This window comes from Hermetia illucens, chromosome 2 (genome assembly GCF_905115235.1).
Source record: "Hermetia illucens chromosome 2, iHerIll2.2.curated.20191125, whole genome shotgun sequence".
In the NCBI taxonomy this organism is placed as follows: domain Eukaryota; kingdom Metazoa; phylum Arthropoda; class Insecta; order Diptera; family Stratiomyidae; genus Hermetia; species Hermetia illucens.
This window is the reverse complement of record NC_051850.1, coordinates 38611093-38629184: the sequence shown is the minus strand read 5'-3', so window position 1 is coordinate 38629184 and position 18092 is coordinate 38611093. Positions and strand designations below refer to the sequence as shown.

General features: G+C 39.5%; 1 protein-coding gene and 1 long non-coding RNA gene across 4 annotated transcripts in view; one reads left to right on the top strand and one right to left on the bottom strand.

The window, feature by feature from the left end:
- Positions 1-18092, top strand: part of LOC119648386 (potassium voltage-gated channel subfamily KQT member 1-like) — a 592778-nt gene that overhangs the window by 293862 nt on the left and 280824 nt on the right. The gene's annotated exons all lie outside the window — the stretch shown is intronic.
- On the bottom strand, positions 5104-11846 carry LOC119648388. The gene is made up of 3 exons (XR_005249044.1): positions 11697-11846; positions 8224-8300; positions 5104-5200 (listed from the first exon to the last, which is right to left on the bottom strand). It is a non-coding gene; the product is annotated as an uncharacterized LOC119648388 (long non-coding RNA).

Sequence of the window (18092 nt, the reverse complement as noted above, 5' to 3'; positions counted from 1 at the left end):
CTATACATTTCACATAATTAGCCCACTGCAGCTTCCGTAGTTTGATTAGAATGAATACAGTGATCGCCAAAGATTTCAAATATCTACTAGAACTTTCTTCTTTTCCTAGGTATCCTCTTTTCAGGGGTGTTCAAAAATTGATATCCGCACTTTTGAAGTTTCTCTATTGTCCTCTACTGTCATGTTAAATTTAGTTTTGGTTCCACTTCCCTTGCTGCAGACTTCAAATCTAAGAAAGTTGTCTTCGGATCAAATATTCCCAAGTTTTATTTAAGAGAGTGCGAGCGAGACCGTGTCCTTCTTTCAGACCCGAGTTAGTGGTGAAGTTCTATCTAAACTCTCTTTGGATGTTGACCTGGGATTTTGTGTTGTCCATAGTCAGTTTCATCTTTCGAAGCGCCAAAATTTCAAGACTTTTTTTCATATGGGTCTGAAATCGTTCCACTGATAGGTCTGTCTCCATCAGGGAACATTTTCAAAATTTGTTGCCAATTTTGAAGCTTATTCCGTCGCTAGCGGTTTGTGTTTTAAGCTCTCCACTTTGATCTTTCATATTGGGCTTTTTTTTTGCTGTATGATTGATACGTTTAGTTCAAAATATCTAAAGGCCTGAGTGCTGGAACTAGGGTTCTTCCTTAAAAAAAAAAAAGAAATAAAAAGACACATTTCGCTATACAACCACGATATTTTGCGTTTGTTAGATCTTCGTCTTAGAAGCAGTTTGCCCCATGAAAAGCTTTGACGTTCCTTGTGCTGGTGACAGTTTTTTTCAATTAGAACATGATTTGCTTGGTATAAAATGTAGTCCTCTAGTGAAGACCAAGCCCGTTTGTCAAAGTCTCGATATGGGAAGCATTTCGATTTTTTTAGATGACGGCGAAACAAAAAATTGAAGGACTGAATTGGCGCGTACAGCAGATCACTTTTGCGACTCTCTATTTACAGGACGGAGTCATTGAAATAAAAGGTGCAGTATGAAGAAGGTATTAGAATGGATATATTCTGATGGATATGAAAGGCTTGTTAAAGATCAAAATGTAGAAATTGCTTCGATTAGAAACATAACTATTACAGAAGCTGCTCGTGAGTTAAACAATTATTATAGCCCACTGCAGGGTTCGAATAGATATAATAGGTTTTCCCCCTCTCTTCCCAGTAAAGGGAGCCTCAGTACCAAAAGTATTACTCAGGGCTCTTATAGGGTTGCCAAAAGCTCACCGAAGTTTATTCATTTTATAAGGAAGAGAAGTCCGCGCAAATTATTGCAAATGCTCAATAAAACTGTTATAAAATCAGTTGATAAGGAACTTGAGAGTAAGGTTTCTGACATTGTGAGGACACCTGAATTGACTTGGAAAGTGATCACCTAATTTCCCCTTTCAAAGCCTAAGGGCAAATGGAACCAATATAGAATATTATGCTAATAGCAACAACGATATTTTTACCATGCAAGGAGCTTTTACTATTAACCATTCTCTCCTCTCAAAGTTTATTTCGGGGTTTAATCTAATAGCAAAGTTTAGGGAAGACAGCTATGGTGTTTCTGTCAAGTCAACTATGTTTTAGATTATGATAGTGTCATAGCTGAAACACTTCTCTTCTCACCTTTTGTGAGAAATATAACAATGTATTTATCACTGGGATCTTAATGCTAGATCCGAAAATCTGAGTGACTACCTCTAAAATGGCAAAGGAATGAGATTGAAGGCTGCTGTGCTCAACTCCTCATTTAATTTTTTTAATAATGGGATGCTCACTTTTTCAACCCACTGTCTATGCCTAATCAATTCGGCTCGGTTGTAGATATAGCTTTTCCTAATTCTGACAGTCAATGTTGGCAGTGGAATCCGATTATGGATAAAATATCTAATAGTCACCACACTTCCATTTGCATCTGTGCGCAGGTGCTAAATGTTTCTCCTAAATTCAAGATTGATTCAAATAGGTTAAAGCCACAGATCAGTAACTAAGCGCCTTAAGTAGATATCTCTACTCTTATTAATATTTTAGAAAGGGAAATTGCTGATGCAACTAGACCTTGCACTAACCACATGCGCCAGCCGGAGACGTGGTGGGCTGCGGAATTTAAAGTGTATTTTAAAAGGAAACAAATCGCGTATTGGCGATTCAGGGCTAGATCCAGCATCGCAAATCGTAATTTGAGGAGGCCAAACCTCGGTGGAAGATCGTTGTTGCTGATGGAAAGCCGAAGCGTTGGCGTGAAATTTGGATTTCTGGAAATCGCTGAAGGGTTTTCGTAGTTACCTTAACGACAAGTCCCCATGTTGGGATCCTAAGAAAAAACTTGAATAGCTTCATTTTCTGCCTGGGCAGTGTAGCCTTCTTCCTCCTCTCTTCCGGATATCTTTCGATATCTCAGTGTTTCTCAGCCCTTCTCTCTAGAAGAGGTGGCTGCTGCTTTGATTAGGGACAAGCGTGGTATGGATAATATCACTTATCAGCATGTACGCTGGAACGTGAAAAAATCTCCTGTGCTGCTACAGGGGCTTAAACTCATCTGGTTCAAGTTGAGTCCTCCTGAGGATTGGTCTATTATTCGGGTGGTACCCATCCCAAAAACACTTGAGGACCCAGAACTTTTGACTAGTTACCGCCCTGTGTTTGTCAATCTGCTTAATTCTATGATCAAGGTTCGTATCAATAATTTCATTGATGAATACAAAGTTCTGCCTGCTAAGTGCTATGTCTATTCAGCAGGCAAATCTGCGTTTGCTTGCATCAACGATATCACTTTGCACATTTGGATAGAAAAGGTAAAGGTTAGCAGATGATGGCTGCAGTGCTAGATGTGAAGAACGCCTATGAGAAGGTTGATCTTGCTATTCTTAGAGACGTAATGTCATTTCCGCTTTAGTGCTGATATTGTTTTATGGGTGTCAAGCATAATGTCCAACCGACGCCTACAACTAGGGCTAGGCAGCTTTCAAGTAGGAAATGGCATTTCCCAAGGATGCGTTTTAAATCCAATGCCTATCTAATATCTATACAACATCCCTGCATAATAATTGCTCTGACAACATTGCATCTTCCAATATGAGTATGATTTTCTCATTTTGGCCACTGGAGACGATTGATTGTCGACCTCCAAATGTTGAATACCATTGTTGATGAATCCCGAAGATTGAGTTAACAAATGAACATAACTAAATGTCAGTTTATATCTCTTAAGAGAAGCAGGGTAACACCCATGCTCATTAAAATCAATAATCTTACCCTTGGTTATATCAAATCCATCACCTTTTTAAGGTTGAGAGATAACGAGGACGTGTTCAGTCAGAGACCACTTGAACTCCATTATTCCTAAAACCGTAGAGTAAGCAGGTTGATTAATTTTTCAACTGGTTTTTCTTGGTGTCTCACACCTCGTAAGGCCATCAATCTCTACAGATCTGTGGTAAGGCTCGTTAGAAAGTATGCTGCTGCGTCCACTATGAATCCGCCAAAATCTTTTGAAAACAAGCTCAACAAAATATCTGCTTGTATCCTGAGAAGATGCTTGGGGCGGACCAGAACCACCCGATTACACCAGGTTTTTACTTTGGTCCAAGAGCCGCCTCTCCGTTTCAGAAGACCCCTCCTGGCAGCCAAAGAAGCTCTTAAATTAAAGGAAAAAAAATCGGAAAACTTTCTTTTGGTGGTTCAGAACCCGGATGCTGGAGACGGTCTCTCTTTGATCTATAAGTCGTCCCGGAGCTGGTTTGACACTGTGATTGCCAATGTTTTTCCCGCAACCTCTAAGGGCAGGGCAGTGGAGGGTCTCAAATTAAAGGGTTTTCTGGTCCTGGCATTTGATGTTGGGGGGGGGGGTGCCTGGGGGGTCTGCTGTGCGGTGGTTGATTTGGATGGGACGCAAGTCTCGCGTTTGTCCTTGGACGTCAGTTCAGTTTTAGCGGCTGAGCTTTTTGCCTTTCTTCAGGACATCAAGGTGGCTTTGAGAATGGTTGAGGAGGAGGTTGATATTATTAAGAATTCTGTCCATACTTGTAAATTACTCAAACCAACTGCGCCATCGCAGCACTTAGTGGGCAAAATACATCTCCATGTTTCTGACCCCTTTTTTGAGTTTTTACAAGTTCTGTGGTGCCCGGCGCGTGCGGGGCACCCATTAAATAAACTCCCACAACCCTCCTCTGTAAATGTTCTGTAGGCAATTTAGGAACACTAATATAGAGAGTGCGAGGATGACTTTTTGGCGATATCACATGTCAAAGGACCATTTTCCCTAACATTCACGCTGCTTTACCTATAATTCAACCGGAGGCTACGCATTGATCTATCATTACTCCTCGGCGCTCCAATGGTTCGCAACGGTTAGTAGAGTCGTGGAGAAATACCTGATCCATACGGTGTTAGGTACCTTTAAACTACCGAGTAGCCTCTATGTGATCGTGCGTCAAGTTGTTACCGGCTTTCTGGTCTGGGCTGCGGGCCGTTCTGGTGGAGGATGCCGACAACCTTTCAGTTCACTCGAAGGAATACTGAAACTTGGCTTTCTGGACCTTAATCACTCTCGATTGACAATGCATCCTATTTTTCTCGGATCTCATCTTTTTCTATACTAAAACTTATATTGCATGCTGGTCAACATCATCAACTACGATAACTACTAAAAAACGTTAACATGCACCATCGAGTGATTTTTTTTCAATTTTTTCAACTTAAGTATTATTAACTCACTTTGACACTTGTCGGCTTATTAAGAGAAGCATTAAACCTAATAAATTTGTGTTTGGCTGTTTTTGGCCATAAACGATAGTGTGTTTCTGGCAACCTAAGCTAAGTGCCTGCCATTAGTCCTATTGGCATCCCTTGTGGGTATGAGGTCTTGTTTGAACTGTTGTCGGCCGGGCCCCAGGGGACAAACAAAAAACAACAACTTTTTAGTAGTAAACTCAGGTTTCCGAACTTCAGAGCACAGAATTTTGCTTATATGTAATAACAAGGCCAATAGATAAAACCATTTTAATTGAGTACAAACTAATTTAGGTAGATGATGTATGTTCATATGATAACAACTGAACTGTCACTTATTTAGGATACCGATTTTTGGGCTGGCCTTTTTTTTGTGTTCGGGTGCTTCTCCTCTCCTCTGTCACTAGTGTGAAATACTATTTGTAGCGATCGTAAGGTAATCCATTCCAATCCAATCCATTTCCTTTACACTATAATCTAAACAAAACTAGAAAAGAAACAAAAAATAATGGGAGGAAATTAAAAATGAGCCCTATCTCTTCCTTTATGGCCGAGTTTCGGTCTATATATATATATGTAAGCTCTATGATCGATTTCTGAAACTAAATTCACGTTGGACCAGATGTCCATCAAGTAAGCTTTTATAATTTAACAATAGAACGTCCAATTCCAACGGAATAGTCCACACAGAGCTAATAAAGAGCGAAAAATAGAATCATGTTCCCACATATTACGTGCATTTATCGAATTTATTTGAACTAAATTTAGTTTTCAGTTGAGTAATGCAACTATAGCCTTCATTTCACAAGACTATACAAGCTTCATACCCTAATTATATAGATATGTACATTATATGTGTGTATATGTATATAGTATGTACGTACAGAAATATGAGCTCAACGTTCAACCTGCTAACTTTCATCCAGGATTCATAGTACAGTAGTTTAGCTCTTTGAACAGCATAGAACGGAAATTTCAGCTAATATCTTCATCTGTGAGTAGTGTTCAATGGAGTATTAGAACTTTAAAGTCTTCTTCCATTTGTCTTATGATAAAATATGGGATAAGCATCCTTTCATTTCCGCTCGTCTGCCTCATATGAGGGTGTTATTTGACAGCTCCTGCATTCTTAGGATCCGGCCCGTAATTACGTTGCATGAGTTAAAATACATATATAGGTAAGACACAGAGCTTTGTAGAAAAGTTCAACAGCATCTACATTTTGAAGTTCTTCACGGTTGTGCATTATTCTACAAAAGTAATCCGATGGAAACATTCTGAGAACTATCTTTTTGCACTTACGGATGCAACCTGCGTTGAATGTTTCTACAGCCGTCGAATTGGTGCTTTTATGATACTGAATACTCTCTTGGTAGCAATTTCAGTTCATTTAATTGTATGTTCTTCTGAGAGTTGATTTTAACTATGGTTTGAAGGTAAAGATACGAATATACCATCAAGCACCAAGCGTTTATCTCATGAAGATACCAAGGGTTCATTGCATTATCGACTTTTTCAAGTGAGCGCCAATTTTGGATACTACACACGATGGTTGCATGAATATGCTGTTCCCTATAATGTTGGAAATTCGCAGGATAAGGAAAACTTGTTCAGAATCAGTTCGTTCAGATAGTGGAATGTAGCATAGTTTGCCAACGGTATATTAATGTTAGGGCTGTTTGATAAGTGCTATATATGTTATCACAAATAATTGGTCCTTATCTAAAATTTGCATTTTAAATAGGAGTTCATAGTAGTGGCCTTCTAAGTACCAATATACCCTAAGCAACTATTCGCTATTACTGAGAATATTATCTTTCATAGAGGTTGTGTGGTCCTTTTTAACTTCAATGGGACCGACTTTCTAGGTCTGAATCGATAAATTCAAATTGGTATCAAGAGAAAATCGAAATGGTCGTTAGTTTTCAGGATATCCTGACAAAATTACTTTTTAACGCCGATCTGCTTTTTGGTGTTCTATCTATCACTCAGCTTATATCGAGAAGCATTACAGAATTCTTACTTTAGTCTTCAGCTTCAAAGACCTAGCCCAAATTGGCGGTCAGAAGAGCCTGAGTTCTTCGGATACACAACTCTTTGGGAGTTGAAAAGTTGAAGTTGACTGCTGGTTACCATCAGAATAAGGTGACGCATAACTAGCAACCACTGTTATATACCAGCAGCGGAAGCTACTAGCCCTCTTTAGGGCGCGTGCCAATATTCCCCAAGCCCAGAAAGCCATTTGTAGATACGTACTTCAGGTAAATCTATGACAATCCTTCTTGAATGTGTTAGGGAACCTAGAATGCTTAGTAATATTTTTAGGGTTTTTTAAAGGGGTTACTCTTCGTCGTTCTGTAAACAGGAAAATAGAAAGTGAACATAGAACCTAGTTTACAGCAACTGCCTGGAGGTAGAGGTTGTGTAATCACAAAACCTTATTAAAATCGGTTTACTGTCTGTCTGTCTGCCCGTCTGTCTGTCTGTCTGTCTGTCCGTCACACGCATTTTTCTCGGAGACGGTTATAGCGATTGGCACCAAATTTGGTAGAAAGATGGGAACTGTGAACGCTCACGCATATAGTGAGTTGCATCCTTTTACGTCCAATTTAAGGGGGGGGGGGGCTCCCCATACATGCAAAAGGGGGGTGTAAATTTTTTTTTCATCAAATATAGTCATGTGGGGTATCAAATTAAAGGTCTCGGCTAGTACTTTTCGAAGCCGGTCTTAGTTTTGACATTTGTTGAAAAGGTGGGGAGTGCGGGGGGATGAAAGTGGTCATTTTTTAACGAACACATTCTCAGAAACTACTCAACCGAAAAATCTGAAAAAAATTAAGGGGCTGCCACTATATAGTGCCTAGGCTCCGAAATACCCTCCATATGGATACCTGTTAAAATAAAGTTAATAATAGGACATTACTAGAATTTTTAGTAATTGACAGGAAAACCCCCTTTAAGTTCACCCTAGAATCGCAAAATTTTGCAGCAATGTAGGCTACAGCATAGAGAATAATCCTGCAATTTGGTGAAAATCACACTATTACTAACAAAGTTATACTAGGTCAAAACTGTCGCTTCCTTGCAAATTCAAGACTATGAATGTAAATATTACTTGAAAGTGGGAATTTTCACATAATATATGCATATTGTATGTGCTACATGCTAATAGACAAATGCACATTCAAATCTCTTTATAAAGGAAATACACAAAACCTTTTATACCTGAAGCGCTTAGCTTCCGGTTTCCCGACTTGTTTTTTATTTCAACGACGCCAGCCTTGAACTTCACATCCAAGTCGGCTTAGCGAAAGCAAAAATCCACTTACATTTTTACCACTTACATAAAAAAGATTACATATTATTGAATGGCACCTAGGACAGGCGAGCAACGTACCATACCATATTGCAAAGCCGCGGACATTACACAAAGTGACTGCAGTGTATTACATCGCTACTTTTAAGGGGAGGGGGTGTCCCATTACAATTTCTTTTTCACGACTGGCTTACATTTTAGTTTTTTTATTTTTTCGGTTTACGAAAATTTCGCGTGTCATGTATCCATTCGATTGTGAGCGCACCAGAACCTGAAATACAAAAGAGGAATATTACTAAAAGAGCCCGAACGCAAGAAATAGATGAAGAAAAATCAAAAGAACTCTATCGTGGCCATAGAACCGTAAAACTTGGGACCTGAATGCCGCAATTGAGATTGAAAGTTCACGACGGATCGCATCCTTAATCGATGCTCTTCTTGCTTCAGATCTTAAAAAGGCGCAGCCTTTGGAGCCCTCTCTATTCTTGCTTTTGAAGCAGTTAGCATAAGCAAAGTCGGTTTCCAAAGAAGTAGAAGTGTTTCGTCCCTGTATTCTATAGAGTATATCCCAAAATCACCGCGAACCAAATCTTGATCAAATCTAACGGATGAAGAATGAGCGCTGAGGCTTCCCGCAATAAGTTCTAACAGCAAGTTGATCATATTTCACGCGTAACAATATGGGGATCCTGTTGGTCCTGCTTAATCCTAGGTTTGAAAAAAAATCAGTTTCTTCCGATCAAGGGCCATCACGGATTCTCGCGAAACTTACACACACTTTGGAAGCCATTACTTCTGTCCTTTTGCAATGAACAACCTCTCAATTTCTTCTTGATCTCAATCGAACTTACATATCCACCAAACTTAAAATCCATCAGATTGAATAAAATTAGCTCACCACTGTCATTCTCAAGCTCATCACTGGACGAATCTCCAATCAGTTTTTTTTGTAATTTGCAGTTAATCGCGCGTTTGCAACGGTCGTAATTTAATTCTTCATTGTTCGCTACTTTCACGAGCGAATTCAATCACGGCAATAGCCCTTAACAAACTCCTCCAGTACTTAACCGGTCCGCTATCTTCAGCCAGTTCAAATTCAGCGCGGGCGATCGCAATAACAAAAACTGCTTTCAATTTGCATAGGCTGAATGACTAAAATCATTACAACCAATTGCCAGAAACAAACACCACCACCATCATCATAAACGGCCCAACAACCGGTGTCCGGTTTAGGGCTGCCTTAGTAAGGAACTTTAGACATCCCGATTTTGCGCCGAGGTCCACCAATTCGATATCCCTAGAAGCTGTCTGGGGTCCTGACTTACGCCATCGCTCCTCCTACGGAAGAGTTTGCTACGTCTTCTTTTTCTACCATAGATATTGCCCTTATAGACTTTCCCGGTTTGATCATCCCCACCCATACGGATTAAGTGACCCGCCACCGCAACCTGTGGGCGTATGGAACTATCCGGCCTAGCAGGATAGCGGAGAATATCTTATGGATGGTATTCAGTAACGTGATACCTCTATAATTGCTGTACTGCGTGATATCTCCTTTTTTATGTATGCGGCAGATAATACCTCGCTGCTAGTCGTCAGGCATTGATTCGCTGTCTCCCACCTTGAGCATCAGTTGATAAACCACTTGGTGTAACTGGTCGCCTCCATATAACCAATTCGGTTGTAATTCCATCGGCTCCTGGCGACTTATGATTTTTAAGCCGATGAATTGCACGGACTGGTTCTCCTATACTTGGTGGTTGTAATATTTGTCCGTCGTATTCAGTTGGCGGGACCTCCAACTCGCGGATATTTTGGTTGTTGAGCAGTTTATCAAAATACTCAACCAATCGCTCCAATATGCCCATTCTGTCGGAAATCAGATTTCCCTCTTTGTCTCGTCAGGATGAGCATCGAGGTGTACAAGGCTTCATCCTGCTGAATTGTTTGTAAAACTTTCGAGCCTGGTGTGATTGCTCACTGTACTTTTCTAGTTCACAGACTAGTTGGTTCTCCCAGGCTTTCTTTTTCCGTCTGTGAAGTCACTTCTCCGCCCGACGGAATTCGTGATAAGTCTCTGCGCGTGCCCGCGTTCTTTGAGAATGCAACATTACTCGGTATGCGGCATTCTTGCGTTCCGGATCTAGCTTACATTCATCGTCCAGCCAGCTATTCCGACTTTTAAGTTGGATACTTTAAAAATAAAATTTTTGATATATTTGAATATTGGAATAGGAATCCGGGAATTGGATGGAGTGCATTGGAGAAGTTAAGAGGTATTAACATAAATCGTGAGAAAAGGAGGAAATGCTGCATATTAGCAAATGCACTTTCTCATTAGATTGTCATAGGATAAGGCGAATGAAGTGTTGAGCATGTCTCAAAGCCGCCAATAGTACAGAACATAGGTTTATGATATACCTTTCCGCCAAAACATCTCAGCCCTATGTAGCCTTAAGGTTCCAAACGAAAAAGAATAGGTTTTCACATATCTTCTTATGGTTTTGCTTTTCGCGCTTTATATTACAATAAAGTGTAGCATATTTTGTTACATTCAATTATCACATTAATATACGTTCAATATCTAAGTTAACCGAATCATCTGTCACCGTATCAATTACTAAATATTCATTAATTCAACGTTCGTATTGTGACAGTTTTATTTCCATTTGCCAACTTAATGTGGTTGCAGTGATCTGGAAGTCTGGTCCTGTCTTCCGAATTCCATAATTAGTCCTTCTACCCCACATTTATTATTTACATTTCATTTCAATTCTGTTTTCGTATTTATGGCTCATCGGAGAATAACGTTCAAATTGAATGCCCCACAATTTAGATGAAATAAATGACAAGAATAAATATTTTATGTAAATCAAGATTTAGAGTGACAATCAAACAGATTTTCCTTACTTTCTACGACGTCACTTATAACTTTACTGTTATGGTACTCCCGATAGGAAAGTGTCTATGTTGCCTGCTTTTCTGAATGGATTCGGCTATGGAGTCGGAAACATCACCAAATCAATATAGAGTGGAAGTGATTTTAGAGCTTCTCCTCCCTTCTCTCCACTCCTATCGTACAACAGAGGATCAAAACGCAAATCATATTGCATGTCATCCACCATCATGAAGTGAAAATAAATTTCCATTCGACGTTTAGTCTTACTTCTGGGATTTCATTTGCAATCTGTCAAACTTTTTGCCTCTCAATTTTTTCCGTGATTCGAGTTGTCATCTTTTTGTTCTGCCGAACATTTTAGTTTCAGACTAAGCTTTATTCTCAGCATTTTATTTTGGGGTGTATTCTATGTATAGCGCTCTATTTGTTCTCCTCAGCAGCTGCATTAGCCTTAACTGGTATTGACTTACCCAGATCCCAGCAATACTCCCGCTAATTTATTTTTCAATGTTTTTTAAATTTTCCAAGCTTATTCGTCCTCTTATATTTTGAAATTATTCGTAACATCGCTTGCCTTCAAGCAAGAATTAGTAAAAAAAGGGAAAGGGCGGTGGGTGAGATTAAGGGAAAGAGATATATACGTTACGTGCTACTACACCATCGTTTGCTTGCCATATATCGAATGACGAGAAAAGTTAAGTTTTCAGCTGTGTCATGGTTGCTTTGTATTTCCAAGTTGAAATTTTTCATGATTTATTCACAACTTACCACTACCTTTTCGTGTTATTCAGTGTTCCGCATAGAAAGGACCTGCCACATGTATATATAACACACTTGTATGTAGAAGGATTACAGAATATAATTAAGCACATAGTAAAATTTTGTGAAAAATACTGCTTTACATAATAGTCATGAAAAGACCTGACGTCCTCACAAATGTCAGACTTTATAAAAAATAGACCAATCTTGTACCTCATTGAATCTGATATCATCGTTTCGCAATTAATCAACTTTGCGTGTTTTCATGACATGCTTCATACAATTCGACTGACCTACGTATTGTACGAGTAGTTGCTGATAAAGCAAAATATATCGCATTCGAACTTGTATCTGAAATACTTTTGGCCGAAAATATTTGATATTTGTTGGATAACATGACCTAGGATCAAATGCTTTTACCGCTATAAGGATTTACCCTAGTTTTCAAAATTAATATCTTAGATTGTAATCTTGATCCTGCAGGTGTCCTGCAGAAATTGGGATAGAAATGGTTCGAGGTTTTCAACTAGAGAGAAAATTCTTTGAATTTAATGCTTGGAATCTATTTATATGTGTTTGATTAAATAGAGATGAACAGATGACAAACTATGCGTTTACAGAATCACTTATCTGCACAACGATTTACCACAATGAACGAACATGTTTAAACTGAGCAATTCTCAGTTTTATGTCCAGCATTTTCTTTGTAACTGGATCATAACATCAGTTTGGTTAAATTGTGGATAACTTCGAAAAATGTAGTATCTGTCGTCGTCATGATCTGGCGAGGTTCTTTGTCATTCCTCTGGCCTTCTCTTTCGTCAACTATGGTGGAAAATACATACAGTTGTCTTCATCTTTGACTTTTCTCGGAGTACTGACTTTTCCAGATTCTTTTTTTCCCAAAATTTCCTCTATTGTTTTTTTGTATGGAACTTTCTATGAATTAATGTTGATCCTTATTTTTCTACTTGAAAATTAACCAGTCTAAACATTGACACTATTGTCGTGCTATTGCTATAATAGAAACAGCTGGATGTATAGTTCCATACATTAAATGCAAAATTATTTTATATAAGTGGCAAGAAGAATTAGCCAGAACAACCCATCTCTGGTGAATGCTGTATTTTACAGCCAATTTCATTTTGAGCAGTTCTAATGGGTTTTTCTGATAGGCCGACAGTCATTATCCAGCCGCTTATATTGGTTTTCACAGTTGAAAAAAGTTTTAACGTAAAAACAGGTAATATGGAATAGAAGAAAATTCTAAAAACAAGGGAATAAAGAGAATCGCTCGAGAACCCGAAGAAATGATGAACGAACTAAATTTGAGATCGTTACAGAGAGCACATATGACGAATGGGGCAGACATTATTAATTGCGTTCCGCGATTCGAACTTTTGTTGAAAGAGAATCTCTGATAGTTTGAAATACTCGTATGTATAAGAAGGCCGAAGCGTCAACTTGAAATCTAGAGGGGATGATCCTTTCAAAGAATTTCAATAATTTTAATAAATTTTCTACTGGGATCCCTATTCCATTGTAAATGGATGCACTTTCCGTGTGCTCTGATAGAACTGGGAAAAGAAATCCCATAAAATATTTCAGTTAGAAAATGCAAGTTGCGATATTGCTTTTATGAATTTCAAATCGAAATTGAAAGCCTTCAAAGTTAGAGCTTAAGAATACATTCAAAGTCTTCCCCTCCCGTAAGAGGCGACTAAAAGGGATAGAAACTGTAAATTTTGAATAACAACAATGCCTGGGATAGGGACTGCCCTCATGGCTACGACCTTTTGCTATGGGAAACGGACTACGATTGGTTTCCCGAATGTGCACACGCTTTTCGACAACGAATCCCTAGAATGTTCGCTTTCTCTAACTCGAGTGAGAACCCAACGATATAAGCTAGACATTCTGGACCTAAGCGAAGTAAATTGATGGGTCTCTAGAGAGTAGTCCTCTCCTCTTGCTACACTAATCGGAATGTACTTTTATATTTTGGGAAGCCGAGTGGTAGTAGACACGAATTGGGTGTCGGATCGTTTCTGAGTGCTATCCTCTAACGGTTACATCCGGCAAAGTGGAGAAGGATGCCAATTACAAGTAGTTCAGGAGAGGCTTCCTAAAGGTAACGTCAATTGAATGCGAAGAAGGGCTCTGACAACACATTGCTCAGCCATATGTGGGAGAAACACGGTCTTTGCGAGCGAAACAATCAATTGGGAGGTTTTTTGGATTTCTGCAAGTTAAGCGCTTTGACATTGGTGGCACATTGTTCGAGCACAGAGCACAGGTCAGTTGGGTTTCAATTGACCGACGCCGTACGAGCAGTCAGATCGACCACTTCGCGATCAGCAGAAGATTTAGGAGTTGTTTTCTGGATATACGTAATGAGAGAGGCGCTGACATCGGCCTCGAAAAGAGTCTGATGATCGCTTACATTCGCTTCCTTGTTGCATCCATCACTTCTCGCAGGGTTAGTGAGTTGCGACCTCCTATCAATTGTAGATATATTGTAGAATATATAGGCAAGTTGATTTTTTTATAGTCGAAGTTTTTCGGAAATTACAGTGTTAAACAGGTAAAAAGTCACATGCCAGGTTTTTGTCGATTACCGAAATAAAGCGCGTATTTATCGGCCAGAATGACGTTCCAATGACTTCGGTAAAAGGACAAGAATTGAAGCCAAAGCTTTATATGTGTCTCTTGAAGAAACCTAAGGTTTATGGATTAGGTATACCAGATTAATGGTCAGTTAAGATTTTATGGTTAAAGATCGCATTCTACTTTTTAAAAGCTTTTTCTCGAAACTCCATGTTGAAAATCTCTTGCCACCATAGCCCGAAATCTATCCAACGGAATTAACTGAAATTTTCACGACCTATTCAGAACATATTTCTACGGTCCGTAAACTAGGATAATTCTTTTAAGTAGTTTTTTTTTTTTATTCATTAAAGAACCCTTGAAAAAACACCAAAATTTACAAAAAACAGTTTAACGAAGCACCAAAAATTTAGTTTTCAATATTTTCTAATAATCCTAGTTAGCGGACTGCAGTTGAGTCCCCACGTTAAAATGCGTTTACATTTTTTCTTTAAGATGATCACAGTGCCCTCTAGCCTGGCAGCAGAAAAACACCTTTTTTTTGGAGATGGGGTATAATTTGCTCTGTATTTCAATAATGAACTATGCTATCAGGCTGGAAAAATTACCACGCATGCTTAAGATATTAATAAATATTTGTATCTTTATCTAGTTTTCCATAAAAAAAATTCTGAAAAAGGAAAAAAAACTGCCTTCACACAGGATGACCCCCTTAAATAGAAGGGATTGAAGGCTCTTCAGGACGTTAACGGTCGACCTTTCATCTACGAGCTATGATAACGAGCAACTGAACTGGTGGAGAAAACACTTCACTAGGGTCCTTAGCCGTATCACATCCAGCTAGGTTTCGCCTCTTCTGGGTGAAATGGCTTCCCACCGTAATATGCCGATACGGACTGCTCCTCCAAACAGAAAAGAAATCATTTCAACCATCAATGCACTCAAACGGAGTAAAGCCGTTGAGCTTGATGGTTTTCCCCCACAGTTATACATCGCTACATCTGCAGTTACTGCACATCTGGTGCTTCCACTCTTATATAAATTCTGGTAATCCGAAACCTCTAGAGATTAAAGGAGGGAATGATCATTAAGATTCCAAAGAAGGGCACTCGTTTTGAGTATGGAAACTGGAGGAGTACATGTGTGCTTCCTTTCGTTGCAAAGATAATAGCTAAAGTAATCGTGATACGCATTAAAGGACGTCTCAAAAACTCGACAGAAAGCAGGATGGTCTGCGCTCCGGATCCTCCTGCAGTGACCACTTGAACAACTTACGGATCATTTTGGAGTAATGGACGCAGTTTAAATTTCCGCTTCATCTGCTCTTCATCGATTTTTAGAGGGCTTTCGATAGTGTAAACAGGGTGTGCATTTCGGGTGCTCTGGACAAGAGGGACATTCCGGAGAAATTGATAGCTATTATCAGAGCGACATATGATGGAGTAATATGTCATATGCTGCATCAAAGTAAACTGTTAGATGATTTTGAGGCCGAAAGCGAAGTCCACCAGGGTTGCATTCTTTCACCGATATTATTTCTTTTTGTTATGGGTGGCATTCTTCATGCTGCCTTGTCCGGAGGACGTGGAGGAATTCAATGGATGATGACATTCTCCTTCATCCAAACTTTTGTTTGTAAAAATTTCAAAGCGAAATTTGTTTGACATGAATTGCAGCCCCAATTGTGTTGTTGGTTACACCATGCAATGGAATTCACTCTCCCAAGATGGCCGACAGGTGGGTTGCCTCAAGGGTACTTGCCGCCGAGCAGCGGAAAAGCAGTGTAGGCGTCTTGGGAAGTCGTTCAGGAGGTATCTGAAGGGCATTTGAGACAACCGCGAACGATTTCTTGTAGATATAGTTCATGCGCTATACCCCACCAAGAGGTTAATGGCAACCATATTATTTTATTAATATTTCAAATACTGTGGTCGACGTAATATTCACCAGTGATTTGAATTTGTTGTGGTGAATGCCCCCAGATCTTACCTATCGCAGTCCTATAGCACCGGAATTAACTGCAGGATTTCTGATATTGTTCGTGGATGTGGAGTGCTTCCACGTTGGTTTGACTTGAAGATGTAGTCCTGAATACGTGACCAACTGGATTTCTGCCCCTGATAAGGCGGGCAGCATGTAGCTTTCCCATCTAACATTCCTTTTGAACATAATTAGCCCGTCTTCCTAGCGTTTACTGTAAATCCGTCACGGAGGCAGGTAATTGCGTCGATTACTTGCAGAGTTGCATTCAAAGGCTCACAGACTGTTTCCGCAAAGTTACCGATAATTATTACGATTAGATCGTCCGCAAACGCTATTCGCAGATACTAGACTTTTATCCAACCAATACCTGAATCATCCTCCATTCCAGTTACAGAGGATCCGTCTGATTACCAGTAGATAGATTCCATGTCGACCGCGTCACATATCGCCGAATGAAGCATAATTCTTCGATGTCAATGAATACGCCTTACAAACGAATCTATTAGTCTATTAGGAAGCTAGATTGTTCTGCCTGAAACTTTTTCCGTCCAGGTTGGGTTACCCTGGTTTGGGAATAAATATCACTTTCATATCAGAGTAGTTAATTGGAATATAGGTATATATTTCGAATAAGCAGACGCAGGTTATTTATTTCCTCTATTAATAGAGAAGGAGTAATGCCATCCGGTTTCGCAGACTTGTATCCATGGAACAAGTTAAATGGCCATTTGACTCGCTACAGTGAGACTACTTTGTATACCACAGTTCAGTGACTGGGTTGAGGGCTTTATGTACCTGTCGGCCTTGAGATTAAATTTTTAAAGGTGGTTTGTCTTTTCTACGTTGCTTTCTTTCCGTAAACGTAGATGACCCAGCTGCTGGCTACGTTTTTCGACAAGAATCCGCTTCAACTTTGAGGATGTATTAAAAGAATTACTCTCATCGCAAAAGGGTATGCATGATGACCGTTTAGCTGACTTTATGCTCTTTTTTTCGAGTTTTCTGAAATTGCTTGCACAGATACCAGCCCATGGCTGGATCAGACTTTAGAACTCGGTTGAGGAGAACCCTTATCGCTGGTTTTGTCAAATCCGAGTTCCACTATGGTGTTTTACCTTTCTCTGGCATATTGGGTGGACAGTTTTCTTCGAACAACGTGCCTTGTTCAAATATATACATTAGTACCGGATGCCGTTGGCAATTATAGCGGTTATTCAAGGTTAGGAGGAGAAGAAAAGAGGGTAAATTCGACAATTTTAGAATGAAAAGGATATTGGATCGGCTGAAGAAGAGAGGCAGAGTTGTAGTGGATATACAACGGCTGAAGAAAAGAGTCAAAAACGGAAGAATTTTAAGAGTAGTAAGAGAAAACTTTGATTGAATTTTGGGAGTGACGCATCAAAAAAACAAATACGGCTTGTAAACCGCGAAGACAGCCGAGAGGCAGCATCGGTGGTAATATTTTGCGGTCAGGGAGGCAGCTCTGAAAAAATGAAATGCTATGTTTCATTGGTTTTGGTGTGAGGTAGCGAAACAGTTTTGAGATAGTTAGCACGATGACTGCTTCGCTGTTTAAAGATTGTCAAATGTGAGTAAATTGTTTTTTGTGGGTGCTGAGACCTTCTCTGAGAAAAATTACCTGCTGAAACTCTCCCCGGTTGCTTAACATACTAACCTGAAGCCCTTTGTACAGATTATATCAGACTAAACTAGCTTTGTTTCGGGAGTTCTTCCGTCTTTATCTTTCTTATGTGTACACTGAAATTTATTTTATTTCCTTCAAAATAACATCCATCTGAAGCAACATATGTGTGC